We start from the raw sequence: 16,343 nt of genomic DNA, 5'->3' as shown, positions 1-16,343 counted from the left end.
GCTGAACAGGCGGAAACCCTCAAGGCGGCCCAGCTAAAGGCGGAGACGGCAGAGACTAGCCTCCTTGTCGAGTTCGAGCTCGAACGCTCTGCCTGGGCAGACAAGGAGGCCCAGGTGACGGCCTGCTTCAGCAGCATCGAAGACTTCGTCGATGGTAAGCCTTGATCCCCTGATTTCTTGCTTTGAGCAGTCGATCCTTGCTTATGGTCTTGGCCTTTTTCTTCTTCTGCCCGTACAAACTTCTTACCGGGCCATTCCGTAGCCGCGATCCAAATGATCGAGGCCCAGCGCGAGGAGCGAAGAGCGGGAGGTGCATAGATCGCCGCAGATGCCCTGCGGACTCTTGGCGAACAGGTCCTCAGCATTCAGGCCCGGCTTCGGCCTGCCCACCGCCTGCTGCGCCGCCTCCAGCGCGCCAAAGCCCAGGCGGTCTCTGCCCTCTGGCCCGGCCTAGCGGCTCCGCGTGCCCCAAGTAGGACTGCTGACTGGTTGGAGGTGGCGGCCGGCCGCTTGGAGGCCTGGAGGGGCTCAGCATCCCGGGCAGGAGCGAGCCGGGCCTTGGAATTTGTCAAGGCGTGGTGCCCTGGGCTGGATCTAGCCCAGTTAGCCACGTTCCGGCTGGAGGCGCAGGAGGAGCTAGCGGCGGTGGAAGCCGAGCTCGTCAACAGGGCGGCGGCGATCACCGACTTCATCGACACCAGTATCTTTGTGCCAGAGGTGGTCGAGGAAGGCGGCGAAGCTCCACATGAGTGGATCAGGCTGAACCAGGAGGACAACGAAGATTCCGCTGAAGTCATCGACTCCAGCGACGAAGGGGAAGACGGGGAGGAGGAAGGAGAGGAGGAGGAGGAGGAGGAAGACAAGGAGAGCGACATCGATATGCCGGAGGTCGGGGCGGACGGTCTGCCCCAGCCTGACCGGGCCTCAAGCAATGAGACACGCACGAGGTGCCGCCCGCTATCGGAGGCGCCGAAGTGGGAGTGGAGCCGCCGCCCGTTCCTCCGACGGACGCCATCGACTCCGTCCTCCAGTCCTCCGCCGTCCCGCCTGCTGCTGGCGATCCCTCTCCTCAGACGAAGCCGCCTGCTACACCAGGTGGTGCAGCCGACTCCAGCATCCAGCCGGAGTCCTTGGCTACGCCATCCTGCCCCGTCCAGTCGGATCCTTCTGCCGCGCCAGGCGGTGCCGCCCAGCCAGAGCCTTCTGTTGCGCCAACCGGTGCCGCCCAGCCGGAGTCTTCTGTTGCCCCTTAGGGTTTTATCTGCCTTCTGTTTAGTGCTCTAAACATTTTGTTAAATTCGCACAATTCCACCCTCGGGGTGTATATCAAACTCTGTTTGAATGTTGGCCAGGCCTTTTATCCATGTAAATATTTTATCACTGCTTATGCCTGCTGTGCCGACCTCCAATCTTTTTTCCTTTTTCTCCTTGGTTTTTTCCTTTGCCGCCGACCCATTGGCTTTGCTTTCACCAGCCAGGCGGCTGCTCTGTGGACCTTGGCTGGTTTGAGCATTCTAGATGTTTGTGAGGGGGGCTAGGACTTAGCCAATCGGAGCTTTGGGTAGTAAGGTAGAGGCCGGTCGTCTGGCTGCCAAGTGGCCAGACGACTAGGTGCGATGCCGCCTTCTACTATATGGGCTTCCCTCCTTAGTCATTTTTTCATGTGGGGAACTTCTTTGCAACCTTTGCCCGCCTAACAGCCGCTTTGCGAGCTGTGGCTTCTAACAAAGGAAGTTTTTGGTGCCGGCATAGTACTTGTCCGGCTGCAGGAGGCGGCGTATTGTAGAAGGCGGCGAGGCGGCGTATTGTAGAAGGCGGCGAGGCTCCGGGCCGACTGGTCGAACCCGGTGCCAGGAGGAAGAAAAAATAGAGTATACATTCTCATAGGCATGACACTTATCATATAGATAAAAAGAGCGCAGTCCCCGAGCTCTTCTCGGGGGACCCGGAGTCTTTATACATAGTACAAAAGGTAGTGTGATACATACTGCTTTCAACTGTAAAACCTTCAGAGGAGGTTTGCGTTCCATGGCCTCTCCGTCTCCTTGCCTGAATCATCCCTCTTACGCGCTCTGGGCTTCTGGGCATCGATCAGATAGTAGGCATCGTTGCCCAGTACCTTACTGATGATGAAAGGGACTTCCCAAGGTGCCGAGAGCTTGTGCTGTCTGGCTGTTCGCTGGATCAGCCGGAGCACAAGGTCTCCCTCCAGGAAGGATCTTGGTTTCACCTTGCAGTTGTAGTATCGGTGCAGACTCTGCTGGTAGATGGCCGACCGGCTGAGTGCCAACAGTCGGCCTTCCTCCAGCAAGTCGACGCCGTCTTTTCGCGCTTCCTTGGCGTCCGCCTCGGTGTACATGGTGACTCTTGGGGAGTCGAATTCAATATCCGTCGGGATGACGGCTTCGGCACCGTAGACGAGGAAGAAGGGTGTGAAGCCCATTGACTTGTTTGGAGTTGTGCGCAGGATCCAGAGGATGGCCGGCAGCTCGTCGAGCCAACAGCCGGCCGAACCCTCCAGAGGCTCGACCAGTCGGGGCTTGAGGCCGGACAAAATGAGGCCTTTTGCGCGTTCCACCTGGTCGTTTGACTGTGGTGGGCAACAGACGCTAAGTCCAGGCGGATGCCCTATGTTGCGCAGAAACGAGCCAAGGCTCCCTTGGCGAAGTTGGTGCCGTTGTCGGTGATGATGTTGTGTGGGATGCCGTACCGCGTGGTGATGTCGGCGATGAGGGTCACGACAGTCGGCCCATTCAGGTTCTTGATTGGTTTTGCCTCTATCCACTTGGTAAACTTGTCCACCGCAACCAGCAAGTGAGTCATGCCACCGCGGGCTGTCTTGAATGGTCCCACCATATCCAATCCCCACACAACAAAGGGCCAGGCTATGGGAATGGTCTTGAGTGCAGAAGCCGGCTGGTGTGGCTTGGAACGGAACCGCTGGCACCCTCTACACTTCTAAACCAGCTCTTTGGCCTCTTCCAGGGCAGTCGGCCAGAAGAACCCGTGGTGGAAAGCTTTGGCCACCAATGCTCTTGAAGCTGCATGGTGGCCGCACTCGCCCTGATGGATATCTCTGAGTATTGCTTGGCCTTGGTCCGACTCCACACACCGCTGATAGACTCCTGTGATGCTTCGTCGTACCAGCTCTTTGTTGACTATGGTGTAAGCTGTAGCTCGCCTCTGTACTTGTTGGGCTATGATTTCATCGGTTGGCAGCTCTTTATTCACCAGGAAGTTGAGGATTGGCTGAGCCCATGAGGGCACCGCAATTTCTTCGACTGCGACCTCTGCAACTTGTACGAGGGCGGTTGGGCCGGGAGGCGGTGGGTTGGCGGTTGCTTCCGCCTGCTGCGCTGAAGAAGTCCCCGGGCCGACTGGTGAAGTCCCCGGGCCGCGCTCCGAAGTCCCCGGGCCAGGTTCTGAAGTCCCCGGGCCGGGCGCGGCTGTAGAAGTCCCCGGGCCGCCTGTCGAAACCCTTGTGCCGGCCTCTAGGGTTGCCAAGTCGAATCCGACTGCTTCGGGGGGGGGGGGGCACAAAGATGGAGTCTGAATCAGGAGACGACTTAACAGACGGCTTCAGAAGGCGGCGTAGGGCAACGCCGGCTGGTATTGCTTGTCGGGTGGAGCCAATCTGTGCCAAGGCATCTGCTTGCTCGTTGTCATTCCTTGGCACGTGAAGGAACTCGCACCCATCAAAGTATCCGCTGAGTTGCTACACGAGGAAGTGGTAGCTCGCCATGTTTGCATCCTTGGCGTCCCAGTCGACTGATGACTGCTGGACCACCAAGTCGGAGTCACCATAGCACAGGATCCGGCGAATGCCGAGTTCCTTGGCAAGCGGCAGCCCGTGTATGAGTGCCTCATATTCTGCTACGTTGTTGGAGGCAGCGAAGTGGACTTGCAGTACGTATTTGATCTTGTCACCCTTGGGAGAGGTGAGGACGACGCCGGCTCCCAAACCAGTGCGCATTTTTGAACCATCAAAATGCATCCGCCAATGAGTGGAGTCTGGTGCAGGCAGCAAATATTGGGTCTCGGCCCAATCGACGAGGAAGTCGGCCAACACCTGTGATTTGATGGCAGTGCGAGGTTGGTAGTAGATGGTATAAGGGGCCAGATCAATAGCCCATTCGGCCACTCGGCCAGAAGCATCCCGGCTTCCAATGATCTCAGCAAGCGGGGTTGTGCAGACGACAGTTATCGGGTGCTCTTGAAAGTAAGGCTTCAGCTTCTTGGCGGCAAAATGCACGCCGTAACACATCTTCTGGTAGTGATGGTAGTTTTGCTTGGAGGCGGACAACACTTCACTCAAGTAATACACCGGTCTCTGGACCGGCAATGCTTTGTCCTTCTCCTTGCGCTTTACTACCATGACTATGCTGACAACCCGACTGGTGGCTGCAATGTAGAGGAGCATGGGCTCCTTCTCAGTCAGAGCCGCCAAGACAGGCGGGGTTGCCAACATCTTCTTGAGTTGAAGAAATGCTTCGTCCGCCTTGTCGTTCCACTCGCAAAAGGTGGTCTTCTTCATGAGTTGGTATAGGGGGAGAGCCTTCTCGCCCAGCCGACTGATGAAACGGCTGACTGACGCCAGGCAGCCGGTGAATTTCTGCATGTCCAGCAGTCGCGTGGGCACTTTCATCATCTCAATTGCCTTGATCTTGACGGGATTGCACTCTATGCCGCGCTCTGAGACCAGGAAACCAAGAAGCTGGCCGGCTGGTACTCCAAAGACACATTTCTCCGGGTTGTGCTTGATCTAGAATCGGTGCAAATTCTCGAAGGTCTCCTTGAGGTCCTCCAGCAGTGTGCCATGCTTCTCCGTCTTCACCACCACATCATCCACATATACATGGGCATTTCTACCGAGTTGGTTGAGGAGGCACTTCTGCATGCAACGCTGAAACGTGGCGCCGGCATTTCTCAAGCCGAACGTCATGGTCAGGTAGCAGAAGGATCCAAACGGCGTGACGAAGGCGGTCTTCAGTCTGTCGGCCGGGTTCAGTTTTATCTGGTGATAACCTGAGTATGCATCCAAGAAACTCAACAGCTCGCATCCGTCTCGCATTAGGCTGTGGAGTCGATCATCCGGCTGTGGAGCAAAGGGATCTTTGGGGCAGGCTTTGTTGAGGCTGGTGTAGTCAATGCACATGCGCCACTGCTTGTTCTTTTTCAACACTAGGACCGGGTTGGCCAGCCATTCTGGAAAGAATACTTCCATGATGAATCCGGCTGCTAGGAGCCGGGCTATCTCTTCTTCGACAACTCTTCTCTTCTCTTCTGACAGGCGGCACAAGGGCTGCCTGACCGTCTTGGCGTCAGGTCGGACATGTAGCTTGTGCTCGGCGAAATCCGTCGGAACACCCGGCATGTCTTTGGGGGACCATGCGAAGATGTCCCGATTCTCATGGAGGAAATCGACGAGCTCGCCTTCCTATTTGCTGTCAAGGCCTGTGCCTACGACAGCGTGCCTCTCCGGGTGCTCTGGGTCCAAGGGTATTTTCTTTGTTTCTTTGGCCGGCTTGAACAAGCCCTTAGCTTCCGACTCCTGAGGTGTGGGTGACATTTCCGGCTTCTTGCCTGCCAACGCCACCACCCGGTCAAGGAGCCGCTTCTCGGCTGCAATCACGAGGGACTCGGCCAGCCGGCTGCTATCTGCGGCGCAAGTGACCGACTTCTTGTAGTCTCCGACTACTGTCAGGATTCCCTTGGTACTCGGCATCTTCATCTTGAGGTAGGCGTAGTGGGGGACCACCATGAATTTGGCTAGAGCAGGCCGGCCCAGCAGTGCATGGTAGGGGCTCTGAAGGTCCACCACTTCAAACCAAACTGGCTCTCGGCGAAAGTGATTCTTGTCCCCGAAGAGGACATCAATCTGGGTCTTGTCGATTGGTGAGCAGGAAAGGCCAGGGACTATGCCATGGAATACAGTCCGACTGGGGACGAGCTGCTTCTGCTTGATTCCCAACTTCTCCATCGTATCACGATACAGGATGTTGATGGTGCTGCCGCCATCTATCAGGACTCTGGAGAAACGGGCTGCTCGCCTCTCTGTTGCAAGGGTCGCTTCTACGACCAGGGCATATGAACCAGGGGAAGGCATCACTTCCGGGTGGTCGGCCCGGCTCCAACTGATAGACTTCTCAAACCAATGCATGAACTCTGGAGTGTTGGAGGCCACTGCTTGCACTTCTTGTTGTTGTTGTCGTCTGCTGCGTCTGTCGTCGGCCATGCTGGTAAACACAACATAGGCCCCGTGTTCTTCTGGGTACTCGTCTTGGATGGCGCCGATTGGTCAGGCCGCCAGCTGCTGGAGCTGAGGAGGCGGCGGTCCGGCAGGCGGAGGAGGAAGGAGTCCATCTCCCTTGGCAATTCTGGTGAGCCAGTGGCACTTCCGAGTGGTGTGGTTGGAGGGCTTCGCACCGTTGTGGAACTTGCAGGGTGCATCTAAGGTTTGCTCGTAAGAGAAGGCGGGTAACCAATTGGACTTGCCGCCCTTCTGCCACTTGGGGGCTGGCTGCCCTTCCGGCTGCTGATCCTCGACCGTCGCCACCTGCCGGCTAGTGGAAGCCGGCTGGGGTGGCCTTTCGCTTGTTATCACCTGGTTGCTGTCGTCGACTGGTGTCACCAGTCGGAGTCCGAGGCGCTTGAGGTGCCACCTTGCCGGACGCGTCAACCAGGATTTCCGCCTTCAAGGAGGAGTCGGCCATGGCGTGCTTGTCAGCGATGACCAGCAGCTCATCGAGGGTCTCGGGCTCGTCGTAGAGGAGGCGGTGCTTGAGGAGGGTGCCCTCTCGGCACCCGGCAGTGAAGTACTCGATCGCCTGCACCTCGTGCACGCCCTCGCAGGAATTGCGCAACTCGGTCCAACGCGTGAGGTAGTCACGAGTTGACTCTGTGGGCCCTTGGACGCATAAAGAGAGCTGTCGGGGCTTGGGGGCCCGCTTGTAAGTGCTGGTGAAGTTGCGGATGAAGACCTCGGTGAAATCAGCCCAGCTGTTGATGCTGCGGGGCTTCAGGCTGTTGAGCCACGTCCGAGCAGTGCCTTGAAGCATGAGCGGGACGTACTTCACTGCAACGCGCTTGTTGTCGTTTGCTATGCTGACGGCCGTGGAGTAGTCGACCCGCCAGTCCTCCGGATTCACGGAGCCGGTGTATTTGGGTGTGTCTCATGGGAGGGTGAACCCTTTGGGGAAGGGCTCATCGCGGATTTGGGGGCCGAAGCAGGGCGGGCCCAGTGCATCTTCTTCATCAAGCGCCAGGGATCGGTTGAGACGATCGATCCGGTGGCGAGCATCGTTCTCTCCGACCCCCTCTCGGCGGCCAAGGTGGTCGCCGAGTGTCGGGTGCGTGATGGGAGGCGGAGTGGGGTATCTTGCTCCACGAGGCGGCAGGTCGCCTCGCCGCTCTACTGCACGAGGGCGGCCTTCCTCGTCCCGCTCGATGGATATGCGTGTTCGACTGCGGGTAGCTGCCGGCTCGTTGCCCTTTCCTTCGCGGGCGCCACCAGTCGACGTCCGGGAGGTCGCCCCATGATCTCTGCGTGGGGGCGGCTCGTTGTTTCGGCCGGCTGGGTCTTCAGCGCGGCAGGCGGCCTCGTGTTGTGCGGCAGCCGCGTCCAGGAGCTGTTGGACTCGCTCCGTCATGTGTCGGAGTTCGTCGCCGTTGTATTTGTTCAGCTCATCCGTTACCACCTCGGCGGCCCGGATGTTCTCTGCAGGCGTGGCGTAGACGGGGCGCTCCGCCTCGAACATGGTGGCGATGGTCGCACCACGCTGCCGAACTGCGCCGAGGCGGCTAGGCCCCAAGGAGCCGGCGTGCCGCCTACGGCCCGGTCCATCTCGCGTCGATAGGCGTCCGACAGCCGGCGCATGCTGGCCAGGCGGCCAGCACTCTTGATAAGCTGAAGGCGGCGTGCCTCCAGCACCTCAGCATCTGCGCCCTCGAGAATGGGCGCCGTAAGGTCGCGCAGGGTGGCCTCGAGGGGATCTTGAGCACGCCCGTCCGAGTGCTCCTCGCTGTTGATGACGAGCACCTCTGTGACGGTACTCCCGCCGCTGTACTCGCGAGGAGGCGGCTCGTCGTAGACCACCACGTTGGTGGGAAATGCGTCGAGCGATGCCGTGTCGGAGTCGACGATCATTGGATCGGTCGAGCCGACGGACTCTAGGTCCACAGCAGGCTCACTGGTGACATGGAGCTGGTCGAGGAGGCTGACGAGGCGGCTCTCAGGGCAGCTTGTGCCCGCGTCGGTGGCTGGCTCGTCGAAGAGGTCAATCTCGCCGACGAGGTCAGCGAGGCAACTCGCCGCGCAGGCGATCTCCACGCCATGCAGCGCGTCGAGGCTGACACCGTCGGGCGTGCTGGGTTGGCTTCGCTCGCTAGGAAGGAACATGGTTCCCATCTAGAGCAGGTCTCTGGGAGATGGTGCACCTCGCCCCACGGTGGGCGCCAAATGTCGGGGGTTGGGTGCGACATATGCCAATGGATGGCTTATCATGGTGGGAGCGAGTAGAACGTTCTCGGTGCCTGGAAGCGGGATAAGGCGTAGACACAAACGCCGGTGTACTTTACCCAGGTTCGGGGCTCTCCTAGGATATAACACCCCTAGTCCTGCTCTGCGGGGTCTCCGCATGATCACTAAGGCACGAGTGATACAATGGTGCTCCTCGAGCTGTATGCTAGAGGCGGAAGGAGGCAAGGCTTAGCTCTCTTCCTGCTCTAAGGGGTGGCTAGTTCTAATGGGGTCGAACCCTTTGCATGGGTGGCCTGGGGGGTTTATATAGGCCTACCCCCTAGTGGTACAATAGTAATCTGGCCGGCTATTGGGCCCGGCTGTCAGTGTCTCCAGCCTCCGGCTTCTCCGCCGATCGTTGGGGCACACCGCCTGGTGGGCCCTGCCGACTGGTTGGCGGCTACTTACTATAGCCGTGTCGTTGGTGATGGGAGCTTGGTCATCTTTGCGTGGCTACAGTCCCGCCGCCTGGCGGGAGGCCACTGTAGCCACACCTGGTCTTATCAGCTTAATGGCGCGCTCGCCTCGGGATAAGGGACGGCCGCCTGCCGGAGGCCGGCTCCTCTTGAATCCGCCTGATTGAGCTTCCGCCGTCTTCCTTGGGGTCACTGCCCGATAGGGCCTGCCTCTGGCAGGCCGTACCGATAGGCCGTCGTGGGGTACAGGACTCCGCCTGCCCGGAGCGATGTCAGGGTAGATACGGCACAGTGCTCCGTCGTGCGGAGATCTCCGTCTGTACGGAGCACTATAGCCACGCTTGTCTCGGACGTGTGAGGCGTAGTTCCGCACTGTAGCCATGCTTTGACTTGTACCCTCGATGGGAGCTTGGCCGCCCCGTAGTTGTGAGGTGGCCGCTTGCCCGTTGCCGTCCTCTCTGGAAGGCGGCCGTCAGGAGCCGGCCGCTCGGAGCGCCATAGTCTTGGGTCGCCCGCCCTCTGGCAACCGGCCGCTGAGCCAGCCGGCCCCAGAGGGCGGAGTTTTGGCTTGGGGCCCAGCCAGGCGGAGCTGGCCCAAAGTCTTGATAAATCTTGGGACTCGGGTGAGCCTACCCGTGGCCCATTACTCCGACAACTATATTCTACTAAATCAAGATACTACTAATAGGATCGAACTAAGAAAAATGGTAAAGATAGGAGTTGTGATGGTGATACGATACCAGGGCACCTCCCCCAAGCTTAGCAGTTGCCAAGGGGAGTGCCCATACCCATGTGATTATTTCTCCTTCTTTGTTGTTGGCGTAATATTCTTGGCGATGATTCCCCTCAAAATACGGTTCTCCTCCTCGATAACGTAAGGACCTTCCCATTTACAGAGAAGTTTTCCTGCAAAAAATCTTAAACGAGAGTTGTATAGCAATACATAATCACCTACATTAAACTCACGCTTTTGTATCCTTTTGTCATGCCATCTTTTAACCTTTTCTTTAAACAACTTGGCATTTTCATAAGCTTGGGTTCTCCATTCATCAAGTGAGCTAATATCAAATAACCTCTTCTCACCGGCAAGTTTGAAATCATAGTTGAGCTCTTTAATAGCCCAATATGCCTTATGTTCTAGTTCGAGAGGTAAGTGACATGCTTTTCCGTAAACCATTTTATACGGAGACATACCCATAGGATTTTTGTATGCAGTTCTATAGGCCCACAATGCGTCATTCAGTTTCTTGGACCAATTCTTTCTAGACCTATTAACAGTCTTTTGCAAATTTAATTTGAGCTCTCTATTGATCAATTCTACCTGACCACTAGACTGCGGGTGATATGGAGATGCAATTCTATGATTAATGTCATATTTAGCAAGCATCTTACGGAAAGCACCATGAATAAAGTGTGAACCACCATCAGTCATTAAATATCTAGGGACTCCAAACCTCAGAAAAATAACTTCCTTAAGCATTTTGATAGAGGTGTTATGATCAGCACTACTAGTTGGAATAGCTTCTACCCACTTAGTAACGTAATCAACAACAACTAAAATATGTGTATATCCATTAGAGGCAGGAAAAGTTCCCATATAATCAAAGCCCCAAACATCAAATGGTTCAATAACAAGCGAATAATTCATAGACATTTCCTGAGGTCTACTAATATTACCAATTCTTTGACATTCATCGCAAGACAAAACAAACTTACGGGCATCCTTGAAGAGAGTAGGCCAATAAAAACCAGATTGCAATACCTTATGTGCAGTTCTATCTCCAGCGTGGTGTCCTCCATAAGCCTCGGAGTGACACTTGCGTAGGATCTGTTCCTGTTCATGCTCAGGTACACAATGTCTAATAACACCATCTACTCCTTCTTTATAAAGATGTGGGTCATCCCAAAAGTAATGTCGCAAGTCATAGAAAAACTTTTTCTTTTGTTGGTATGTGAAGCTAGGTGGTATAAATTTAGCAACAATATAATTAGCATAATCAGCATACCATGGAGTGCTACGAAAAGTGCTTATGACATTTAATTGTTCATCAGGAAAGCTATCATCAATAGGTAGTGGGTCATCAAGAACATTCTCTAACCTAGATAAGTTATCCGCAACGGGGTTCTCAGCTCCTTTTCTATCAACAATATGCAAATAAAATTATTGCAGAAAGAGAACCCATTAATAAGTCTAGGCTTTGCATCTTTATTTTCCATAAGATATTTAATAGCAGCATGATCTGTGTGAATAGTTACTTTAGAATCAACAATATAGGGTCTGAACTTATCACAAGCAAATACAATTGCTAAAAGTTCCTTTTCAGTAGTAGCATAATTTCTTTGAGCATTGTCTAGAGTCTTACTAGCATAATGGATAACATTTAATTTCTTATCAACTCTTTGCCCTAGAACAGCACCTACAGCGTAATCACTAGCATCACACATAATTTCAAAGGGTAAATTCCAATCAGGTGGCTGAACAACAGGTGCAGAGACTAATGCTTTCTTAAGTATTTCAAATGCTTCTACACAATCATCATCAAAGACAAATGGTACGTCTTTTTGTAATAAATTAGTCAGAGGCCAAGAGATTTTTTGAGAAGTCCTTAATGAACCTCCTATAAAATCCGGCGTGACCAAGGAAACTTCTTATACCTTTGATGTCCTTGGGACATGGCATCTTTTCAATAGCATCAACCTTGGCTTTATCAACTTCAATACCTCTTTCAGAAACTTTGTGCCCCAAGACAATACCTTCATTAACCATAAAGTGCCACTTTTCCCAATTAAAGACAAGATTAGTTTCTTCACATCTCTGCAAGACTCGAGCAAGATTGCTCAAACAATCATCAAAAGAGGAACCATAGACGGAAAAATCGTCCATGAAAACCTCACAAATCTTTTCGCAAAAGTCAGAGAATATAGCCATCATGCATCTTTGAAAGGTAGCAGGTGCATTAGATAAACCAAAAGGCATACGTCTATAAGCAAAAGTACCAAAAGGGCATGTAAAAGTAGTCTTTGATTGATCTTTAGCCAACACAGGTATTTGAGAGAAACCAGAATAACCATCTAGAAAGCAATAATGTGTATGTTTGCATAATCTTTCTAGCATTTGATCAACAAAAGGTAAGGGGTAATGATCTTTCTTAGTAGCCTTATTTAATTTGCGGAAATCAATTACCATCCTATAACCTGTGATAATTCTTTGCGGGATCAATTCATCTTTATCATTAGGGACAACAGTAATACCTCCTTTCTTAGTGACACAACGGACAGGACTTACCCACTGACTATCAGCAACCGGATAAATTATACCTACCTCCAGAAGCTTGAGTATTTCTTTTCTTACCACTTCTTTAATTTTAGGATTCAAACATCGTTGAGGGTCACAAACTGGTTTGGCATTCGCTTCCAAATTTATTTTATGTTGACATAGAGTGGGACTGATGCCCTTAAGATCATCCAGAGTATATCCAATAGCGGCACGATGCTTCTTCAGAGTTTTCAATAATCTTTCCTCTTCATGCTCTGAAAGGTTAGCACTAATAATGACAGGATATATTTTCTTTTCATCAAGATAAGCATATTTAAGATTATCAGGCAACGGTTTAAGCTCAGACATGGGATCACCCTTGGGTGGAGGAGGATCCCCTAGGATTTCAACAGGCAAATTGTGTTGCAGAATAGGTTCCTGTTTGAAGAATACTTCATCTATTTCCCTTCTTTCATTCATGAACATATCATTTTCATGGTCTAGCAAATAGTGTTCTAAAGGATCACTAGGAGGTACGGCAATAGAAGCAAGACCAATAATTTCATCTTTACTAGGCAATTCTTCCTCACGATGTTGTTTACTAAATTTAGAGAAATTAAACTCATGAACCATATCATCCAAGCCAATAGTAACAACATTCTTTTCGCAGTCTATCTTAGTGTTAACAGTATTCAAGAAGGGTCTACCAAATATAATGGGACAAAAGCTATCTTGTGGAGAACCAAGAACAAGAAAATCAGCGGGATATTTGGTTTTTCCACACAAGACTTCAACATCTCTAACAATTCCTATTGCAGATATAGTATCTCTATTGGCAAGTTTAATTGTAACATCAATATCTTCTAACTCAGCAGGTGCAATATCATGCATAATTTCTTTGTATAAGTCAATGGGTATAACACTATCACTACCACCCATATCACATAAGCCATGATAACAATGATCTCCTATTTTAACATAAATAACAGGCACGCCTATCACTGGTCTATGTTTATCTCTATCACAGGGTTTAGCAATTCTAACAGTTTCACCATAGAATTGAATAACATGCCCATCAATATTATCAGACAAGAGATCTTTAACAATAGCAATATTAGGTTCTACTTTGACTTGCTCAGGAGGTGTATAAGTTCTAATATTGCTTTTACGGACAATAGTTGAAGCTTTAGCATGATCCTTCATTCTAACAGGGAAAGGTGGTTTCTCAACATAAGAAGTGGGAAGTCTTAGTGCATGTCCCATAAGGATCAGTGCCATGGAGCCACGATCGCCATCGTTGAACCCTTGAATCCGCCCAAAGAACCTGGAACCAAATCTCATCATAGCACATGCTGTATGCACAATGAGAAACCATAACCTCGCTGCCTCGAGGGGCCACCAAGAATCAATACTGGAGCTCCGTCTAATCCGTCCCGAAGGACAAGCTCGAGGAGGATCGAAGATCAGAAGACCAACTCAAATATGGAGCGTCACCATCTGATGACCCACAAGTATAGGGGATCGTAGTCCTTTCGATAAGTAAGAGTGTCGAACCCAACGAGGAGCAGAAGGAAATGATAAGCGGTTTTCAGCAAGGTATTCTCTGCAAGTACTGAAATAAGTGATAACAGATAGTTTTGTGATAGGATAAATTGTAACGAGCAACAAGTAACAAAAGTAAATAAAGTGCAGCAAGGTGGCCCAATCCTTTTTGTAGCAAAGGACAAGCCTGGACAACTCTTATAATAGGAAAAGCGCTCCCGAGGACACATGGGAATATCGTCAAGCTAGTTTTCATCACGCTCATATGATTCGCGTTTGGTACTTTGATGATTTGATATGTGGGTGGACCGGTGCTTGGGTGCAGTTCTTACTTGAACAAGCATCCCACTTATGATTAACCTCTATTACAAGCATCCGCAACTACCACAAAAGTATTAAGGTAAACCTAACCATAGGATGAAACATATGGATCCAAATCAGCCCCTTACGAAGCAACGCATAAACTAGGGTTTAAGCTTCTGTCACTCTAGCAACCCATCATCTACTTATTACTTCCCAATGCCTTCCTCTAGGCCCAAATAATGGTGAAGTGTTATGTAGTCGATGTTCACATAACACCACTAGAGGTTAGACAACATACATCTTATCAAAATAACGAACGAATACCAAATTCACATGACTACTAATAGCAAGATAGGGGCTTATAGTTCATAATAAGAGGGGTAATAATGTGCATAAAGGATCTGAACGTATGATCTTCCACCAAATAAACCAACTAGCATCAACTACAAGGAGTAATCAACACTACTAGCAACACTAGATCATGCCAGTAGACAAGAATTGGATACAAGAGATGAACTAGGGTTTGGAGATGAGATGGTGCTGGTGAAGATGTTGATGGAGATTGCCCTCTCCCGATGAGAGGAGCGTTGGTGATGATTTCCCCTCCCGGAGGGAAGTGTCCCTGGCAGAACAGCTCTGTCGGAGCCCTAGACTGGTTCCACCAAGGTTCCGCCTCGTGGCGGCGGAGTCTCATCCCGAAAGGTTGCCTTCTATTTTTTCTCATCGAAATACTTCATATAGGAGAAGATGGGCATCGGAGAGCGACCAGGGGGCCCACGAGCTAGGGGGGCGCGCCCAGGGGGGTGGCGTGCCCCCCACCCTCGTGAGCAGGGTGTGGGCCCCCTGGCCTTCATCTTTGGTGATGATTTTTCTTTATTTATTTTAAGATATTCCGTGGAGTTTCAGGACTTTTGGAGTTGCGCATAATAGGCCTCTAATATTTGCTCCTTTTCCAGCCCAGAATTCTAGCTGTTGGCTTTCTCCCTCTTCACGTAAACCTTGTAAAATAACAGAGAATAGCCATAAGTATTGTGACATAACATGGAATAATAGCCCATAATGCAATAAATATTGATATAAAAGCATGATGAAAAATGGACGTATCAACTCCCCCAAGCTTAGACCTCGCTTGTCCTCAAGCGAAAGCCGATAACAATAAATATGTCCTCATGTTTAGTGGTAGAGGCGTCGATAAAAAAAATACGGACATGAAGGCATCATGATTATTTCCATAACAGCAACATAAATAGATTTTGTCCTGTGATTACTCATGTTCAAGTGATGATCTTTTCACAAAGCCAAAGTATGAATCAGAAACCTTATTGAGCACCAACAAATTATACCCTCAGTCATTAAAGAAATTGCAATTTATCATAACATCGGAAAGAGTCTATGTCAGAGCTTAAGAGCAAGTCCACATAGTCAACTATCACTTAGTCCTTCATAATTGCTAACACTCATGCAATACTTGTGGTTACAGAGTTTTAATCGGACACAGAGAAAGATAGGGGCTTATAGTTTTGCCGCACAACCTTTTACCTCAAGGGTAATGTCAACAATAATAATTCAAGCCCCCCCCCCCACATCCAATTAGATATATATATCATGCTCTTTCCAACATGCTGAGCTTGCCAAAGGATAAAATGAAAAAGGGAAGGTGAAGATCACCGTGACTCTTGCATAAGGTAGAGGATAATAATAAAAGATAGGCCCTTCGCAGGGGTAAGCAAAGGTTGTCATGCACGTTTAGGGTTGATGCACAAAATCTTAATGCAAAAGAACGTCACTTTATATTGCCCCTTGTACGTGGACCTTTATTATGCAATCCGTCGCTTTTATTGTGTCCACAACAAGTTCGTACAAAGTTTATTTCTCTGCACTAATAAGTCATGCATATTTAGAGAGCAATTTTTATTGCTTGCACCGATGACAACTTACTTGAAGGATCTTACTCAATCCATAGGTAGATATGGTGGACTCTCATGGCAAAACTGGTTTAAGGGTATTTGGAAGCACAAGTAGTATTTCTACTTGGTGCTGAGAATTTGGCTAGCATGAGGGGGAAAGGCAAGCTCAACATGGTAGAGGATCCATGACAACATACTTTATCTCAGATGTAAGAAAACATAACTCATTATGTTGTCTTTCTTGTCCAACATCAACTCTTTAGCATATCATATTTTAATGAGTGCTCCTAATCATAAAAGATGTCAATGATAATATATCTATATGTGAAACCTCTCTTTCCTTATTACTTCCTATTAATTGCAACGATGACCAAAGCTATATTTGCCAACTCCCAACAACT

This window comes from Triticum aestivum, chromosome 6B (genome assembly GCF_018294505.1).
Source record: "Triticum aestivum cultivar Chinese Spring chromosome 6B, IWGSC CS RefSeq v2.1, whole genome shotgun sequence".
In the NCBI taxonomy this organism is placed as follows: Eukaryota; Viridiplantae; Streptophyta; class Magnoliopsida; order Poales; family Poaceae; genus Triticum; species Triticum aestivum.
The sequence above is the reverse complement of the archived record's forward strand: the minus strand, read 5'-3'. Positions refer to the sequence as shown.